Source organism: Leopardus geoffroyi, chromosome B4, assembly GCF_018350155.1.
Source record: "Leopardus geoffroyi isolate Oge1 chromosome B4, O.geoffroyi_Oge1_pat1.0, whole genome shotgun sequence".
In the NCBI taxonomy this organism is placed as follows: domain Eukaryota; kingdom Metazoa; phylum Chordata; class Mammalia; order Carnivora; family Felidae; genus Leopardus; species Leopardus geoffroyi.
This window is the reverse complement of record NC_059341.1, coordinates 53,165,805-53,185,822: the sequence shown is the minus strand read 5'-3', so window position 1 is coordinate 53,185,822 and position 20,018 is coordinate 53,165,805. Positions and strand designations below refer to the sequence as shown.

General features: G+C 36.2%; 1 pseudogene; it reads right to left on the bottom strand.

Annotated features, from left to right (window-relative positions):
* LOC123591797 overlaps positions 1-14,575 on the bottom strand; it is a 56,577-nt pseudogene extending 42,002 nt beyond the window's left edge.
* Positions 14,576-20,018: the final 5,443 nt, after the last annotated feature.

The following is a 20,018-nucleotide window of genomic DNA, read 5'->3' as shown; positions in this document are numbered from 1 at the left end:
AGAAAGAAGAATGATGCTGGAAACATCACATTTCCTGATTTCAAACTATATTACAAAGCTATAGTAAATCAAAAAAGTATGTTATCAGCATAAAAATAGACACATAGACCACTGTAGAATCAAAAACCCAGAAAACTGCATGCATATACAGTTAACTAATATTTGACAAGAGAGCCAAGAATACCCAATGGAGAAAAGATACTCAATAAACTAGATATTCACATGCAAAAGAATGAAACTGAACTCCTACCTTACACCGCTCATAAAAATTAACTTGAAATGGAATAAAAACTTAAATATAAGACCTGAAATCATAAAACTCCTAGGAGAAAACATAGAGGAAAGTTCCTTGGCATTGTCCTTGGCAATAATGTTTAGGACATGACACCAAAAGCACAAGCCACAAAAGCAAAAATAAACAAGTGAGACTAAACTAAACTAAACTAAACTAAAAAGCTTCTACAAGGCAAAAGAAATCATCAACAAAATGGAAAAGGCAACCTAAGATATGGTAGAAAATATTCATAAACCATATATCTGATAAGGAGTTAATATCCAAAATATATAAAGAATTCAACTCAATTGCAAAAATATAGAAACAAATAACTGATTTAAAAGCAGGCAAAGGATTTGCAATGATGTGGCTGGAGCTAGAGTGTATTATGCTAAGTGAAATAAGTCAGTCAGAGAAAGACAAATATCATGATTTCACTTATATGTGGAATTTAAGAAACAAAACAGATGTACATAAGGGATGGGAAGGAAAAATAAGATAAAAACAGAGAGGGAGGCAAACCATAAGAGACTCTTAAATACAGAGAACAAACTGGAGGGTTTGCTGGAGGGGAGGCGGGTGGCAGGATGGGCTAAATGGGTGATGGGCATTAAGGAGGGCACTGGATATTATATGTAAGTGATGAATCACTAAATTCTACTCCTGAAACCAATAAAAAAATAAATATAAATAATATAAATATAAATATAAATATAAATATAAATAATATAAATATAAATATAAATAAAAGTGGGCAAAGGGCTTGAAAAGACATTTTTCCAAAGAAGATATTCAAATGGCTAACAGGCACATGAAAATATGCTTAACATTAATCATCACAGAAATGCAAATCAAAACCACGAGATACCACCTCACACCTGTTAGAACGGCTAGTATCAAAAGATAAGACGTAACAAGTGCTGGCAAGGATGTGGAGAAAAGTGTGCCATTGGTGGAAATATAAATTGGTACAGTCACTATGGAAAACAGAATGGAGGTTCCTCAAAAAACTAAAAACAGAATTACTGTATAATATAGCAATCCCACTTCTGGGTATATATCTGAAGGAAATGAAAAGATACCTGTACCCCATGTTCATTAAAGAATTTTTACAATAGCCAAGACATAGAAATGACCTAAGTGTCCATCAACAGATGAATAAAGAAAATGTGTGTGTGTGTGTGTGTGTACAGTAAAACCTTGGTTTGAGAGCATAATTCATTCCACAAACATGCTTTTAATCCAAAACATTTGTATATCAAAGCAAATTTCCCCATAAGAAATAATGGAAACTCAGATGATTCGTTCCACGACCCAAAAATATTCATATAAAAATGATTACAGTACTATAATACAAAATAATAAAGAAAATACAAAATATAAAGAAAAATAAACAAATTAACCTGCAATTACCTTTGAAAACCTTTGTGGCTGGTGTGAGGGAGACAAGGGAAGAGGGTTATTGTGTAGGACAACTTTCACTATCACTAACGGAATCACTGCTATCCATTGGCTCAATGGATTCTTTTTATTTCATGTAACTTTAGCAAGAAAACTATCCAATGACACGCCTCCTTTTGAGGATTTTGCAGAAATGTGACATTGCATTGTCGTTAAACAGATTCATTGCTCACTCTGCTACAGCCTTATTTGGATGGTGCTTTTCTACAGAATTTTGCAGTTTCCCACATTTAACACATCTCCCTAATCTCATTTGAAGTGAGGGATTCCTTCACCTTTTTCTCTTCCTCCTCTGCAGACAAGATGCAAACATAGACTTCTTATAAAATCTTGCAATTTCAGCCACTTGCATACTTCATTCATATTTCCAATGATCTCCTTCTTAACTTCCACTGTAATCATCACCTTCTTACCTCCTTTTCAATTTTTTCTGCATGGAGACCATTATATACGCTCACACAGGCATTGACTACAGTATAGTATTAATAACCTCTTGTCATACACTGTGTAACTGGCAATGAGGCAGCAGAGGAAAGGTTCTATATCTGCAGGCAGACTGACCTAGATTTCATCAAAGCATTCCTAAGCTTACTCTTGCATGAAAAAGCAGAGGACTATCCATAGGTGCTTTGATGTGACAAAAAATACACTAGTGCCAGAAATCTGAAAAACATTTCTGATTTTCAGAAATCAGATTTTCTGATTTCTGCCAAACACCATGGCCTGAGACCAAGTAGCCAAGCATGGGAGATTATCACCCACAATCCTGCAGTGAGAGAGAGAGACAGAGAGAGAGAGAGTAACCTTGGCTCAGTTGTGATCATGTGACATTCAGTGTCACATACTACTTGTATTGCAAGACATCACTCATTTATCAAGTTAAAACTTATTAGAAATGTTTGTTCATCTTGTAGAACACTCACAGAACAAGTTAGTTGCAATCCAAGGTTAATATTACTCAACTATAAAAAAGAAGGAAATTCTGGCATTTCTGACAATATAAATGAAACTTGAGGTCATTAATGTAAATGAAATGTCAGACAAAGACAATACCGTATGATCTCACCTCATTATGGAAATAAAACACTAGACTCAGAAACAACAGATTGGCAGGGGTGGCCTTGCAGGGGGGGCAGTGGAGAGAGAAATGGGCCAAGGTGGCCACAGGGTACAAACTTCCAGTTACAAGATGAATATGTTCTGGGTATATAATGAATAGCATGGTGACTATAGTTAACACTGCTATATTGTATAATTGAAAGTTGCTGAAAGAGTAGATCTTAGAAGCTCTGAAACACACACACACACACACACACACACATACACAATGGGTAACTACGTGAGGTGATGGATGTGTTAATTAGTCTTAGTATGGTAATCATTTCACAGTATATACCTATATGGAATTACCATGTTGTATACCTTGAACTTACACAATGTTATATGTCTATTATACCCTTGAAATCTGGGAAAAATAGAATCACTATAAAAAAGTATTACAGAGATATTTTATATTCTTCCTACTAAGTCTTTGAAATCCTATGTGTATTTTAAATATCAGCACATCTCAATTTGCAATAGACACATTTCAATTGTTCAATAGCCACGTGTGGCATATGCTCAAAAGCATTGCTTACCACAAGGTCTCAGCACTCCAAGAGATGAGGCTTTTTTGGAGGGATGAACAGATTTTGCATAGCCAGAGGGCAGACTGTGGTAGATTGAATATGACCACAAATACTTCGCAGTTCCTCCCATTAAATAGTGGAATCTATTTTTCCACTCTTTGAAGCTAAGCTCTCACCTTTTGACTTGCTCTAATGAAATGTAAGAAAAGTGCTGTTGTAGGAGTTCCAGAACCTAATTTTCAAGAAGGCTTTAGTTTTTTCTTCACACTCTTGGAAAATATCCTTGCCATTGGAGGAGGCCTGGAAGCAACTACTGAAACATGAGAGATCTCACAGATCATTGATCATGGGCAATAGTCAACACTAGGTCTCCGGACATGTGAGGGAGGCTACCTTAGACACCCTCTCATCCCCCATCAAGCCATAAGCTGACTGCTGCAAAACTAAGCCCTGGTAATAGTAGCAGAAATGCCTAGCTTATCCCAACTATCTTAGCCTGTTCTGCCATTGAGATTCTCCAAACAGCCCTCTTTACTAATTATTGGCATTTATATGGCAAGGACACATCTGTGACACTGCTACTTTCCAGCATTCCACTAGACAGAGGCATTCAACCTCTCTATTCTCAGCCTTACATTCTTAAGTATAGTAAGATTCTATCATAGTCCCCTTTTCAATATTTTCTAAGATCTCTGTTTCTCTCTTTCATCCCCTCCAACCCTCCCTGCCTGCATAGTTTAGCAATCATAGTTCATATGCTACTAGGGTGGGCAGCTGCTTCTGTCCAATCACTTCTTCTCCCAATTTTTTCCGATTTACAGCTAATGAGTGAGAATCTCCTTTTGGACGATGCCTACCTAGATAAAATGGGGTTGCATCGCAGCCCCAAAGTATACAAATGAGGGTGGAGGAAGAATGGGAAATATATTAATTATTTGTACATCATCCTATCACATTCATCTCTCCAAATAAATTGCAGCATGTTCAGTAAATTAGCTTATGATTCATATTTACACTGCCACATTTTACACAGTTAAATGTATAGTAGATACCAAATAGGTCACTTTAATTTCTTGACTGAGCCAATAAGTCCACCCAGACAGAGTTTGTACCCTTTACACGTTCAGCTTTTTCTCCCCTCCAGAGCAAGGTTTTACCTGCAATCCTTTCGAAGTCAATAGGCATAAATCTTTCTCTAAACACCATTACTGGTACCTACTGGATAATTTTCTGCTTGGAGACAAATGGAAAAGAGGATATGAGAGGGAGAGGGAGAGTTCTTGCATAGTTCACATCCATGAAGCATATTCTTAGCTCCATTCTGGCTGGAAATAGAGAATCAGGCTCAGCAGTTCTTGATCTATAATTTTTTTGGTGCTTTGGTTAATTCAGTGGCACAATAACCATAGTTTACAATGTTGTTCAATCAAATAGATTTTATAGCCTGCTGATAAGTTCTAAAATGTCCTTATAAATTATTCTTTTATTGTTATTATTATAAGACAGTGTGATATCTCGACATTGATACAACATATGTGGGGATCAGTGCACGACCTTGAAGTGTTGAGCCAGAAGGAAACATACATCCAATATCATTCATTATGTGCATGAATAAATAAGAATTCTCCACTCACTTTCCAAGTTATCAATGTAATTAGCAGATGTCAAGATCTCAGATTTATCCAAAGAGCACCATTTTTTAAAAAAAATCCGAATTATTAATTATTTACCTCTTCCAGACCTTTAATTGAAAATTTAAGGCAAAATAATAAAAATATTGTTGGAAAAAGAATAAAATAAATAAATAACTTATTTTATATACATGTGTATGTCAAAGATTACAAAGTAAGGGAAAATCTGCTATGCAATTTTAGAGAGACAAGAAGTAGAACAGCATTGGTAAATATGGAAGACACCTAGAAGTTTCCAATAAAAACTGAGACTCAACATTTATGATTTTGGAGACCTGATTTCAAGGTCTGATTAGCTCTTTTCGATTATGAGCTTCACTTAGTAAACTAATAACTTCCAAAAATGAATAATTGAGGTACACGAGCGTCTAATAACCAAGTATTCATTGCAATTGATGCTGTTTAAGAAAAAGTTCCTTCTTTTTTAAAAATATTTTTAATCCAAAAAGAAAGACATGCAAAAGAAATAATCCTTAGTGTGAGTTTTGTCCTCCCTCTCCTGTTTATTTTCTTTCTGAATCTAGATATTAAATTTCAACAAACCAGATATTTTCATCATTATCCTAGATTTTTAATGTCAAATAATACTGGATTTCATAGAATGAGGGACTATAAACAGACACAATAAAGCACAAGGACTTCTCAGAGAAACACTTGGAAATAACAAAATATAAATCATGAACATAGTTATTTTGTCTTTAAATAGTGAATAATTTTCTAAATCTAGATTTTTAGTTCCAATATTCTGATTCAAAAATTATTATGTTAGTAATTTGGTTGAAAAAATGTACTGAGCCAACTCCTCCCTGGTGCCATAGTCACTCCCCAGTAGTAAATGTTAACAGTTCCAGAAAGCAGAGTTCCAGTAGCTTGAGAGAGTTAACGCTCCTCTTGAAGGATTAACTTAAATCCAAAGAAAATACAAACCCATAAATGTAGAGATTTTCATTAAATGGAAATTAAGAGGAGTACTTTGGAGGACTGGTACAGAGAAAACTAGGTTAAGAAATATCCTTTCAAATGGAAAGAATAATAACCATGTAAAAACTACTAAAGGTTATTTAAACACAAATATTTTATGACGTCTCTTTGGCCATAGTTTTTGGAATGTTTAAGAATACTGGGGATTGTAAAAACACAATATGCAAACTTTTTAATACGCACATGTATTTTTCCCTCAGAGTCTAAACACAAGTGAAATTTCCGCTCTAGATCCCAGGTATCTAAGCCCATAAAAAATGCCTTCAAGCTGACTCTCCCTCTTGGCTCAGAAACTCATGTATGGTTTGCATGTTAATGAAGTTAATTACTCAACCTATGGTCAGGATGCCAACACACTTCATGACCTCAGGGACCTTGTTCTATCTGTTACAAACTCTTTCTCCAGTATCTTTGACATCTTTATTTACCCAGCCAGGTTGGCACCCTAAATTTTTCCTTCTCTGCAGGGCAACCAGAGCTCTACAAGAATGGTGGCTATGTTCCCAATGCATAGGCAATTTCTCCAGGATCTACTTCCTACTGTTTGCTTCAATGACTTTCACGACAGCTTTATTTACTCTGTTTTTATCTTACTGCCTTAAATCAGGAGTCTCCCTTTAGATTCATTAAAGTTGAAAAGTTGGCCTGCCTTTGATTTTATCTCTACTCTCAGAGGACTCTTTCCCTTTGTTCTGCAGCCCAGAGGCCAGCCCTGTCCATCCCTTACCCAGCTGACTGCTTCCTGGTTCTTGTACCCACTTCATGGCCTGGCCTTAGCTGGCCTCTATTTATCCACATATGGAGTTAGCCAAAACTGAATCTTCTCTTACAGCTTTTACACACATTCAGGTCTGCCCTATTTAAAAACATTTTCATTACTTATCCTAAATTCTTCTATAGACTTAATCCTTCTCTCTCCTTCCTTCTTTTGGTCAAGCTCCTTCAGCTTCTACTTCTTTACCTCACAACCCTCAGAATACTGACTTCTGTTCTGAGCAGCATATTGAACTTGCTTCTACTAAGAATGTCATTGACCTAATTACTAGCTCCAATGGATACTCTTCTGAATTTATTTTAGTTCAACTTTTGTGGCCTAAGCCTCTGTAGACCATTCCTTTTTTTCCTGGAATTCTTTCCTATGATGTGTATGGTACTTCTTTCTTCTGGCTTCCTTTTAGGAAACAGTGGAATTGAGTACTAAAGAAATTGATCTCAAACACGCATAAAAGCATGGAATATGAATCTGCATGTGACTTATAATATCTAACTTCTTAGGAGTACCACATATTGGTACAAAGTGACACAAAACTACGTACACATGCTGCCTTTTGGTCTTTAATATCTACTTGTTCAATGAGGGAGCCAAGAATTATCTCAAGTTGGTTGTAATTTTTGAAGACAAAGAAGATGGTCTGGGACCTAAGTTAGATTGATAGCCCTTACCAGACAAGTCATATCAGAGCTAATACTTCTCCACCTGAGAGGTCACCTATTCAGAGCTGGGATTCTACTGCAGTTGAGGCATATACGGTTCCCTAAACCTTCCTGATGGAAAAATGGGGGAAAATGGAGGATGAGGTAAAAAGTAGGACAGAGTCAATACTTTGCTTCCACTGAAATTTTCAGAGTGGTTGATGAGACTATGGGCTAAAAGCTAGTTGGAGGGTAAGGAGGTGGTTCTAACACACAGTGGCTCCCCTAGAACAATATGGTGGAAGAATAAGTGTGGGCCTGCTTTACCCTGCCACTGAAGTTTCTTATAGTTCAACAAATAGTCATCAAGTGTCCATTGTGTCCCAGGCCTTATTTGGGGCAATGGAGATACGAGGATGAAGAGCTATGGTTTTTTTATCTTCAAGGAGCAACAATCTAGCTGATACTTTCATCAGGTGGGCATAAAAAATACAGTAAAACATTGGGAATCCTTAATTTATCTGGTGGATTCTCTCCCTCTTCCTCTGCTGTATTCACAAACCCATGTAGATGGAATTTCAAATTTCAATTCCCAGTCCCCTTACAGTCTATTTATACCCACACTTCCTAGCTCCCATGATGACACCTTGGATAAAGAATTTATTCCTATCTTCCATTTGTCAAAGGAATTTCATTTCCAGATATCAATGTATCTCCTGCATTAGTGTTTAGGATATGATGCTTCTGTTGGATAAAACATTGGCAGGGTCTTTGGCTCATCCCATGTTATCCACATTTCTGTTATTTCCTAAGTATTCCTACTGCTTTGGGATTTTAGTCATTAAGAGGACAATCAAATTGATTCAAAACAATTATGCAATAATGTGCATGCCAAGGTTTCCTGGCACCTCTTACCAGAAATTCTACAGTGTGAGAGTGCATTGCCCAAATATTTTATTTACATTCAACTTGTCCCAAGGTATTGCTAAGAATAGGAATGAATATATAGCCTGTTTGTTCAGAGTATTAAGCCACATAGCCAAATTTGGACTGGTTAATGTTGTATCTCCCTCATGAATAGAGAATATGGAATTGAAAACGACTAGCATGGAGGACAGAATGACTCAGAAATCTAAGAATAGCCAAATCATGTGAAAAGACCCAAAAGCTACTTCAGAATGAACTGCATCTGCCTGCCTCACAAACCCAGCAAATTACAATATTTAAATCTATGCAAAACAGCATTTTACCAGCATTTTATCTGTATATTTAATTTTGCTTTGGGTTGGTATGTGTTTGTCTCCTTACTGTGAGTTAGTTTATTAGCAAAGGTGTATGCTAGCTCAAAAAAATAATCTTAATCTACTTTATTTTGTTTTGTTTCTTTTAGATTATAAATTAATAACTTGGGCTGCTTGGAATCATTTTAAGAATAGGTTTGAAAGTAGATTTTGGATAAACCACAGACTCCTCGGAGGTCTAGGAGACACTTACCACCAAAGCACTGAGAAAGGCTGATAATATGAAAGACTCAGACACTATGGGAGATCCCATGTTGCCTTAAGTAAGCTCATCATCTAGGATTCTGGCAATAATCTGACCCCCTAAATAAAGTGCTTCCTCTGCTTTAGTTATTATAAGCCACTTTATTGGGCTCTAATTAGGAACAGAACTGAGAGTAATCTGATAGGACATGTTCTTTGCTATTCTCATCACCATGCACATCACTGATAGTGAAGGAAGGAAGGACTGGAACTGAGTATCATCCTTCATTGGCCACTTTGGTCAGCCACACTCTCTGCCACCACACTGTGCCCTCTAAAGTTCCCATACTTTGATTAGTAAACAAACCTATATCCTGAATCCCTTTAACGAAAGCCTGTGCATCCCCTTGCTTTAATTAAAATCTGCATCTCATCACAGGCTCAGCCCCCCCTGCAGCCCTTTCAGGTGAAGGTTGTTCTTTTCTCCTAAGTGGTGTAGGTAGTTACCATCCACCGTTGCCATTTCCACATGATCACTTCATGGGGATAACCCGTGCTTCTTCCGGTTTCCCGTCACTTGGAGAAAACACCCAATGCCCCCCGTTCCCGCTGCGATGACCTGGGAGTCATCCCTGTATTTTGTTTAATGCTCTGCTGTTGCAGTGTTGAAATTTTAAATAATTTTTTATCAGGGGCCTCACATTTTCATTCTGCACTGGGCCCCACAAATTATGTAACCTTGTCCTGGTCCTAAATGTAGTTTTGCGTGTTCTAATTTGCTCTACACTAACAACTCAGGTTATTTTTATCACATGAATCATGCCACCCCCTTGGTTGAAACACATTTATGGCTTTTCATTGCATTGAGAATCAAGCCCTCACATCAAGGTCTGCAAAGACCTGCCTTCTTGGGTTGCAGGTGTCGCTTCCCCACTTCAACACCCTCACTCACTGAGGCTGCAGGCATACTGGCACCTTTCAGATTGTTGTCCACAGCAGTTCCTTCCCTTTGCACATGCCTCAGACCCTTTGCACATGCTATTTCCTTTCTCTGCAACACTCTTTCCCACACTACATCATTCTCATCTCTCAAGATTTGGCTTCAATAGCGCTTAATGTATCAGGATGTGCTAATTGCCATAACAACCCCCAAATCTCAGTGGCTTGTTAAAAAAAAAAAAAAAAAAAGGTTTATCCCTCAGTCATGACACAGTCTAATCAGCTCATGTCAGGTTCCTACAGACAGCCTTCCTAATGAGGATTCAGGGTCCCTCCTCAGTAGGTGGCTTTATCACTTTCTAAGGCCTCAGAGTTCTTCACTTGACTGTCTGTGCCCAGCAAGAAGACAAAGGAAGAATGTGTGGAGCATCACAGCAGAGGTTTAGCACCAGGCCTCAAAGAGGAGTCTGCCAATTTTGCCCAGATTCCACTGGCTCCATCAATTTGTAAAAGAGCCTGGGAAATGCTGTTTAGCTCTGTGCCCAGAAGGCAAAGTAAATGGTTTTGAGTACATGTTACCATCTTGGCCACTGTCGCCTTACTCAGAGAGTTTCTCTCTGACCCTTAATCGCAAATAGCTCACTTCTATTTTACTCTACTCTTGTAATCAATTTCTCTCTCACCTCAATTTGTGGTTATTTTTTGCATTTTACTTGTTTAGACTTTCTCATCTACTAGAATGTAAATACCTTGTGGGCAGAGATCTTACCAGTCTTTTTCACTGTTATAGCCACAGGACTTAGAGCAGTACTAGGCATACGGTAGATTTTTTTTTTTTTTAATGTTTTATTTCTTTTTGAAAGAGAGACAGAGTAGGAGCAGGGAGAGGCAGTGAGAGAGGGAGACACAGAATCTGAAGCTGGCTCCAGGCTCTGAGCTGTCAGCACAGAGCCCGACATGTGGCTCAAACCTCTGAACTGTAAGATCATGACCTGAGCCGAAGTCTGATGCTTATCTGACTGAGCCACCCAGGTGCCCCAGTACTTAATTAAAAAAAAAAAAAAAAAAAAAAAAAATTCTGTTGAATAATTGAGTGAGTGCAGGAAAAATGTCTGTCTTGTTCTTCCTTGCTAGTAATATTGATAACTATTCCTTTCTATAATGCGGGAGTGATAGAATGGCAAGATTCCCTTCTCCCACGATGAAATTAATGGTGCTTTTAAAGGCAGTATATAATGTTTAGAAGTAAATGTTCTGGAGTGCCTAGGTGGCTCAATCACTTAAGCGTCCAATTCTTGATTTCGACTGAGGTCACGATCTCATGGTCATGAGATCCAGCCTCATGTAGGGCTCCACACTGACAGCACAGAGCCTGTTTGGGATTCTGTCTATCCCTCTCTCTCTGCAGCTCCCCCTGCTCTTCCATGCTCTCTGCTCTCTCTCTCTCTCTCTCTCTCTCTCAAAATAAATAAATAAAAACATTAAAAAAGAAAAAAAGAAGTAAATGTTCTGTAATCAGATTCTGTAGGTTCAAACCCTAAGGTCATTGCTTATTATTAGCTATGTAATCTTGAGTAACCTACTCAACCTCTCTAAACTCTAATTTCCTCTTCTGTTAAAAAGTGTAATAGTAGTATCCATATCCCAGCATTCTTGTGAGGAAAATGAGATCATTTCTGTAACATGCTTAGAACCATGCTCTGGTTAATGGCTCAATAAATGTAAGTATGATTATTATTAGTCACCACTATATACCCAGTGCCTGGTCCAGTACATTGTAAAAGCAAGCACTCAATATATATTGGTTGAATGAAAGAACAAACGATTAAGGGAAAAAACCTTTTCTCACAGCTATTGACTCCAATAAAAACAAGAGCTATCTTTACTGGACCTTGAGTCCATGAAAGATCTTAGTTTGCTAATGCTCAGCACTCAGAACTTGCTTTCATGCATAACAATAATGGACAAGCCCTAGGGAACACCCAGTCTTTTGAAACCATCTAGCAATGTGTGTAAACTTGAACAAGAGCAACAGATCTCATTCTCTCCCCATCCCAATGTTTTAATTTTAATTTGTTCCAGTTGTATTGAGATATAATTAACATACATCACTGTGTACGTTTAAGGTGTATAGCCTGATGGTTTGATTTATATACATTGTGAAATGATTACTACAATAATTTAGTTAGCATTTACAAAAAGAGAAAGCATTTACTTAAAAATAATATAAATTAAAAGCGGGGCACCTGGCTGGCTCAGTTGGTGGAGCATGTGACTCTTGATCTCAGTATCTTGGGTTCAAGCCCCACAATTGGTATAGAGTTTACTTAAAAATACAATAAATTAAAAAATAAGAAAAGAGAGAAAGCAAAAAAAAAAAAGGCAAGAAATTTTCCTTGTGATAACTCAGAATTTACTCTTTATAACCTTCATATACATATATCATATAGATGTTAACCATAGTCATCATGTGATACATTCCATCCCTAGTACTTACTTACCTGATAACTAGAAGTTTACATTTTTTGACCATCTTCCTCCGATTCTCCTTCCCCTTACTCCCTGCCTCTGATAAACACAAATCTGATCTTTTTTCTATGAGTTTGGCTTTTTGTATTTGTTTATTTTTAGATTTCACAGGTAAATGAAATGATACGATATTTGCCTTTCTCTTTCTGACCTATTTCATTTAGCGTAATGTCCTCAATGTCTATCCATGTTGCTGCAAATGGCAGATGTTTTTGTCATTTTTTATGGCTGAATAATATTTAATTTTGTGGGGGGGGGGGGGTGGGTGTATACACATACCACAGCTTTTTTATCCATTCATCCATTAGTGGACACTTAGGTTGTTTCCATGTCTTAGTTATTGTAAATAATGCTGCTATAAACACAGAGGTACACATATCTTTTCAAGATAGTGTTTCATTCCTCTGGACATATATACCCAGAAGCGGAATAACCAGATCATATGATCATCCTATTTTTAATTTTTTGAGGATCTTCCATTCTGTTTTTCATAGTGGCTGTACCAGTTTACAATCCCATCAACAGTGCAAAGGTTTTCCTTTTCTCCACATCTTTGCCAGAGTTTATTTCTTGTCTTTTTCATAATGACCAATCTAACAGACATGAGGTGATATCTCATTGTGGTTTTGATTTGCATTTCCCTAATGACCAGTGATTTGAACATCTGTCCTGGGACCTGTTAGCCTTTCATATATTTTCTTTGGAGAAATGTCTATGCAGACCTTTTGCCCATTTTTGAATTGGTTATTTGATTTTTTCCATTGAGCTGTATGAGTTCTTTATATATTTTGGATATTAACCCCTTCTCAGATGTACAGTTTGTAAATATTTGTCCCATTCCTTAGGCTGTCTTTGCACTTTGTTGATGATTTCTTTTGCAGGGCCGGTGCTTTTTAATTTCATGTAGTCCTACTTGTTTATTTTTCATTTTGTTGCTTGTGCTTTAGGTATCACATCCAAATAAATCATTGTCAAGACCTATGTCATGGAGCTTTTTCTCCTGTTTTCTTCTAGGAGTTTCACACAGTTTCAGGTCTTACATTAAAGTCTTTAGTCTACAATTTGAAATATATCTCTCCATTTACATCATCTAACTTTTAATCTTTAAATCAGGCTTCTTTCACACACAGGAGGTGCACTTTCTTCCTAAAAGGTGAAATTTCCTAATTAGGTGAAATTTCTTCCTAAAGAACGAATAATGATGAAGGAAACAAATGATCAATTAATATTATAGCAAACTTGAACATTAGCATTGTCACATAATTTTAAGGTAATTTGAAAATTTTAATCAAAGTGTTCATAAAAAAAACCACAAAAGGTACAGAGGAATACAGAGTAAAAAGAATATATTCCTCCATCATTGAATGTCAGTCCTGTCTCCAGAAGCAAACATTGCTAATAACTTCTTGTGTTTGTTTCCAGAAATTATCTATGCATGAATAAGCTTAGGTTTGCTTATTCTTGTTACCAAGAAAAAGAAAAAAATGCACTCCTATATACACTACCTTTTTTTTTTTTTTTTCTAAAAATAAGCACCTTTATTACATGAACGAAGATGGGAGGACAGAGGATTTGTTTGCCTTTCCAGGCCTTGATTTTCCTCAGATAGACAGAACTCCAGTTCCCTGTCCTCTAGCACAAGGCCATCTGCCCTGCCACACTGGCCTGCTTTTCTTGTGATACACACAAGAAACTTGCCCTGCTGGAACTCCTCCTCCAGAAGCTGATTTGGGCATTCTTTGACCTTTCCTCATATTTCTTCTTCATTTTCTTTGATCTTTTTTTTTTTTAATCTCTTCCTCCTCAGGAGTCAGCTGGGCCTCCTCCCGATCCAGGGACAGTACATAGTGGGATTCATCCATGGTTGGGAAGTGTGCTGTCATCATCATATAGTTCTTCACAGAATCTTGGTGAAGCAGTTCATTGATAGATGCATTTGCAGACAACATCGATGATCCTTGCTTTGTACATAGAACACTTGGAGCTCCAGGAGAGATTCCCCAGATCCAGCCTCCAGGCACGGTAATTACTGTTGCCTCCCCAAAGTCAGACTGTGTGTATACAGCAGAGGCCAATCTTAGTGCAACAGAGTGTGTCCCAGCTCAAACTTCTGCTCCTTGTGGAAAGGCTTTCTTTTGCCCCTGGTCTTTCCCAGTTGTCCCAAGGGATGCCCATCACTCACAGCCCGCTGGAAAGAAAGCTAACAGATGCTTTTTTTTTTTTTTTAATTAACAATCTACCTTTGTCATTTTCCCTCAACAATGCATTTCCCATGCCTTTTATTGACAGCATGATATTCCATTGCATCAATATACTGTAACTTACTTTTTTTAAAAAAAATTTTGGGTGGTATGATTTTTACCAAGTTTTATTAAGATAGAATTCACAGCTCTTATAATTCATCCATTTAAAGTAGAAAACTTGGTGGTTTTTTAGTATGTTTATAGAGTTGGGCATCCATCATCACAATTTTAGAACATTTTTCCTACCCCCAAAAGAAACCTCATACTCTTAGCCAACATCTCTCAGTTCCTCTACCCTACATCAGCTTTTGTCAATCACTAATCTACTTTCTGTCTCTAAAGACTTGCCTGTTCTGGATATCTCCTATAAATGGAATCATACAATATGCAAACTTTCACTTAGTTTTATGTTTTCAAGTTTGAGCCATGTTGTAGCATGTGTCAAATATACTAGTATTTATTAATCAGGCTTGTATTGGTAGATATTTAAATTGCTTCTCTTTGTTCTTGCATATGGCCCTGCAATCGAAATCTTGGTACATTTATCTTCGCAAACTTATAGGAGTATTTATGAAACTCTTAGAAGGGAATTCCCTGGGTCAAATAATATGTGTCTTTAATTTTGAGTGATTTTTCTAAGCTAGTCTCTAAAAAGTTAGGTCATTTTATGTAACATGCAAATGTACATCACACTATCTTCTTAATTAGCATTTTAAAATCAAGAATGAAAAGGGTCTTTTCATGTGTTTGCTGGATATTAGTACTTTTTTCTCTCTTTTCTTTTTGGATGAAATATCCATTGAGTCACTTTGCCCATTTTATGTGAGATTATTAATTTTTTTCCATTTCTGTGTAAAAGTAAGAAAAATTAGCTTTTTGTTTGCTATATGTGTTGCACATAATTTTCCCATTTTTTTCATTTTTCTTTGACTTTGTTTATGGTGATTTTTGAAATACAAAAGTTTAAAATTTGTAAATAGTCAATGTATCTTCCATCTTTTCCTTCCCTGGTTATTTCATGATACACAAAGATGACTGTGTATTTGCTGATTTCTGAATTTCATTTAAATCTTGGACCCATCTGAAATTTATTTGATACAAGAATGAGGTAGGTCACAAACTTACTGTCCTTTTAAACTTTAAATTGTTAGGCAAGTGTTTCCTCCTTTATTGACTTTTCCTCACTGATCCGAAATGCTACCATCATCATCTACTAAATCTCTACATGAATCTAGATCCATACCTTGCTTCTTAAAGCTAATCCACAATTCTCCATTTCACCAGTCTCATATCCTTTAGGTTATGATAACTGAACTTCAAGTTTAATATCTGATAAAACATGGTCTAGCTCACTACTCTTTTTCTTTCCAGAATGTTTCTAATTATTGTCAACTGATTGCTCATCAGTAAAAAAAAAAAAAAAAAAAAAAAAAAAAAACCTTTGTCCATTTACCCCAAAATATACCTACTGGTATTTTAATTCCACATATCAAGGGAAGTGAACCTTTTCACAATATTGATGCTTTTTATCACAGAGTAAGGTATTTTTCTCTACTCTTTTAACTCTTTATGTCCATCAGTAGAATCCTACACATTAATAGTTAAACTTATTTTTAGCTATTTTGTCTTTTTTCTTATTGTTATATTAACTTTGAACCATTTGCCTTACCAAATTCTCTTACTGTTTGCAAGAGCTTTTCAATGGATTTTCCAGAAGTTTTCTAGTTATTAGTCAGACCATTCATCAATGTATTCAATAAATAGTTATCAAGCACTAATATGTGCCAAGTATTAATGAGAACACTAAACAAAAAGCAGTGATCAAAACAGACAAATACCTTACTCTTCTGGAACTTATGTTCTAAGAAGAAGAACAGGATAATAATTTAATATACAATATGTTAGGTGATTATAAATACTAAGAGGAAATAAATTAGATAAGAGAATAGAAAATTATAGGGGTATAAAGTAGTTATTTTAAATTGGGCAGTCAGTAAATTCTGGCCTGAATGAAAGGAGAGTGAGTTATTTCAATATCTGGTGTGAGGAGGGAAAAAGGAATAGTAAATGGAAAGGACCTGAGTGAGAAATATGCTCAAGAGACCAGGGGCTGAAGGCAGTAAGTAGGTAAGAGCCATAGCAAGAAGGACCATATAGCATTTTATGGGTTTGGCATTTTATTCTGGGAGACATGAGAACCCAAAGTTGAAATCTGTGAGTGAAAATGGCATGATTTAACTATTATTTTAAAAAGATCTCTCTCTCTCTCTGTGGAGAAAGAATTAATAAGCAAGGTGTTAAATGCAGACTGTGTAGGAAAATGGTAGAGGTGAGATGGTGGAGGCTGAAAAGAGGTACCGGGAAAGGTGAGGAAAAGTGGTCAGATTTGGGTTGTATTTAGGTTGAACAGGTAGATTTACTGATGCATCAGAAAATAGTATGTGGAAAATAGTATGAGAAATACAGAAATATGAGAATATAGTTTTTTCCAGCAAAATACTGGCCATTCTTATAATTTACATTATTCTTATGTCCTCTTCATTTCTAATTTTGTGTTTTTGTGCCTTCTCCAGCTCTCTTTGAGAGTTAGCCTAATAGGTTTTCTATTTTATTGTTATTGTTTCTCAAAGAATCAGTTATAAAATGTATTTATTCTTTCTAATGTTTTTCTCTTTTATTACATTTAATTTTTGACCTTTCTTATTTCTCCCTTTATTTATTTATTTGTTTATTTATTTAGCAGGAGGATGTTTTATTTATTTTTTTAAATATAATTTTCAATTAGCTAACATACAGTGTATACAGTGTGCTCTTGGTTTCGGAAATAGAGTCCCATGATTCATCACTTACATAACAACACCCAGTGCTCATCCCAATAAGTGCCTTTCTCAGTGCCCATCACCCATTTTCCCCTCCCCCACACCCCCACACCCCCATCAACCCTTAGTTTGTTCTCTGTATTCAAGAGTCTCTTTTGGTTTCGTCCCTCTCTGTAATTATTTTTTTCCTTCCCTTCCCCCATGATCTTCACACAATCAACAATAGCCAAATTATGGAAAGAGTCCAAATGTCCATCGACTGATGAATGGATAAAGAAGATGTGGTGCATATATATATATATATATATACATATATAGATATAGATATAGATATAGATATAGATATAGATATAGATATAGATATAGATATAGATTAGATATAGATACAGATATAGATACACACACACACACACAATGGAACACTACTCAGCAATGAGAAAGAATGAAATCTTGCCATTTGCAACAACATGGATAGAACTGAAGGGTATTATGCTAAGCAAAATAAGTCAGTCAGAGAAAGACAGATATCATATGTTTTCACTCATATGTGGAATTTGAGAAACTTAACAGAAGACCATGGGGTAAGGGAAGGGGAAAAAAAAATAAGTCTTCCTTCTTTTAAGTTCAATTTTTGCTATTTTTTAAAATATTAATATGAATAGCTAACAATTTTTCTTCTTTCAAAGAAAACTAAAGATTTTGGCTATCATATTTTTTTTTCTAGCCACAGCTTTTCACATACCATAGGTTTTTTGGATCTAAAGTCTTACTTTTACTTTCCAGCTATGAAATTTAGGCCTAGATTTCCTCTTAGAGTTAAAAAAAAATTTAGAACTTCAGATTGTGATTTTCTTATTTCAATCTCTGTTACAAATTTCTACTTTTACTGCAATATAATCTGAGAATATTGTCTATAATGTTACTCCTTTTTAAGATTTACTGATATTCTCCTTGTTCTCTTCTAGACAATTTTGGGAAACAACCCATAGAGACTTGAAGAGAGTAACATTTTCTGTAATTACTAAATAGAGTCAAATGTACATCTATTAGTTCTATTTAATTAATTCTGTTATTTAGATTCACCATTATCTCATTTATTTCTCCCATTTGCCTCTTGTGTGAAGTGAGTTATAAACCTCCTACTATTACTATTCTCATATATCACTCCTTAAAAGGGTTGAATTATTATTTGTGGTTTTGCTGTTGTTTTACCTGGGATATGAAGATTCATAATGGGGCATTATGGAGCATCTTGAAAGAGACAAAGCCTCTGCTGAAGACATATAGAAAGCTGAACAAAAGAATAAGACTGGGCATCAGATTGCTGCCATAGGTAACCAGGGCATGAAAGCACAGGGTGCTAAGAGGACAGAAATAGTTCTGGAGGAAAATGGACATGATGCAGTGGGGTTTTTTTGTCTGTTTGTTTGTTTTGTTTTTTTCTTGGTGCATTTGCCAGTTCTGAGCATGTAGCAAGTGGCTGGGGTCAGGAAAAAGGCCAAGTAGATGTCCTTGCTAAGAGGTAGAAACCCCACCAGAACTTTTGACCATCCCATGAAGCTGGAGAAGCACAAATTAGAGACTTGAGGAGCTAGGATTCCATCCAGAAAGTAGGGACAGAGAACAACATCCACACTCCTGCTGGATTTCCCCTCATGACATTGATTTCTGCAGCTATGGGGGGGGGGGGGAAGGGGGGGGAGAGAATCCAAGAAGCCAAGAAGAATGTCTTTGAAAAGCAGAGAGAGGATTTGGCTGTCTAACAATTGTACTAGAAGACAGGCATTCAAGTTCTGGGCAGACCAGAAGATAGGGGCACAGGTGAGCATCCTGAGTCCTCAATAGGAATTCCTTGGAAACTACACTCTTGGAACAAGAGTGAGAGAGACTCTAGAAAGAAGCCTTAGAAAAGGTGCAATCCAGCCTGGAATTTAATTTCTGAGTGGACTAAAGGGATCAGCCCCCACTCCTCTTACTCTTTGAGGAAGATGATATGAAGAAAGCTCTTCAGTTTTTCATATATAATGTCAGACATTAAATTTAAAAATACCAAGCATACCAAAAAACAGGATTACATAACTTAACACCACAAGAAAAAAATAATCAATAAAAAGAGATCCACAGGTTATCCAGATAATTGGAATTATCAAATAAGGACATTACAATATCATGACTAACATGTTCAAGAAAGTAGAAAGAAAGATGAAGAAAATAGATGAAAATGCGAAAAATTTCACCAGAGTCTAAATCTTGAAAAGAAAGTCAAATGAAATTTCTAGAAATGTAAAATGCAACAATTAAAATTATAAATGAGATATGTGGCCGATTAGAGAAAAATAGTGAATTGGTCAACTGAAATACAGATCAACAAAAATTTTCATACCAAAGCACAGAGGGTAAAAACACTAAAAGTCCACAAGTGTATATAAGAAAAATAGTTTACATGTCAAACATGCTATTGGAGTTCTGGAAGAAAAGAGAAGAAAGAACCAAGGAAAAACAGTATTTTAAGAGAACATGGTTGATGAAAGTCATCAAGCCACAGATCTCTGAAGC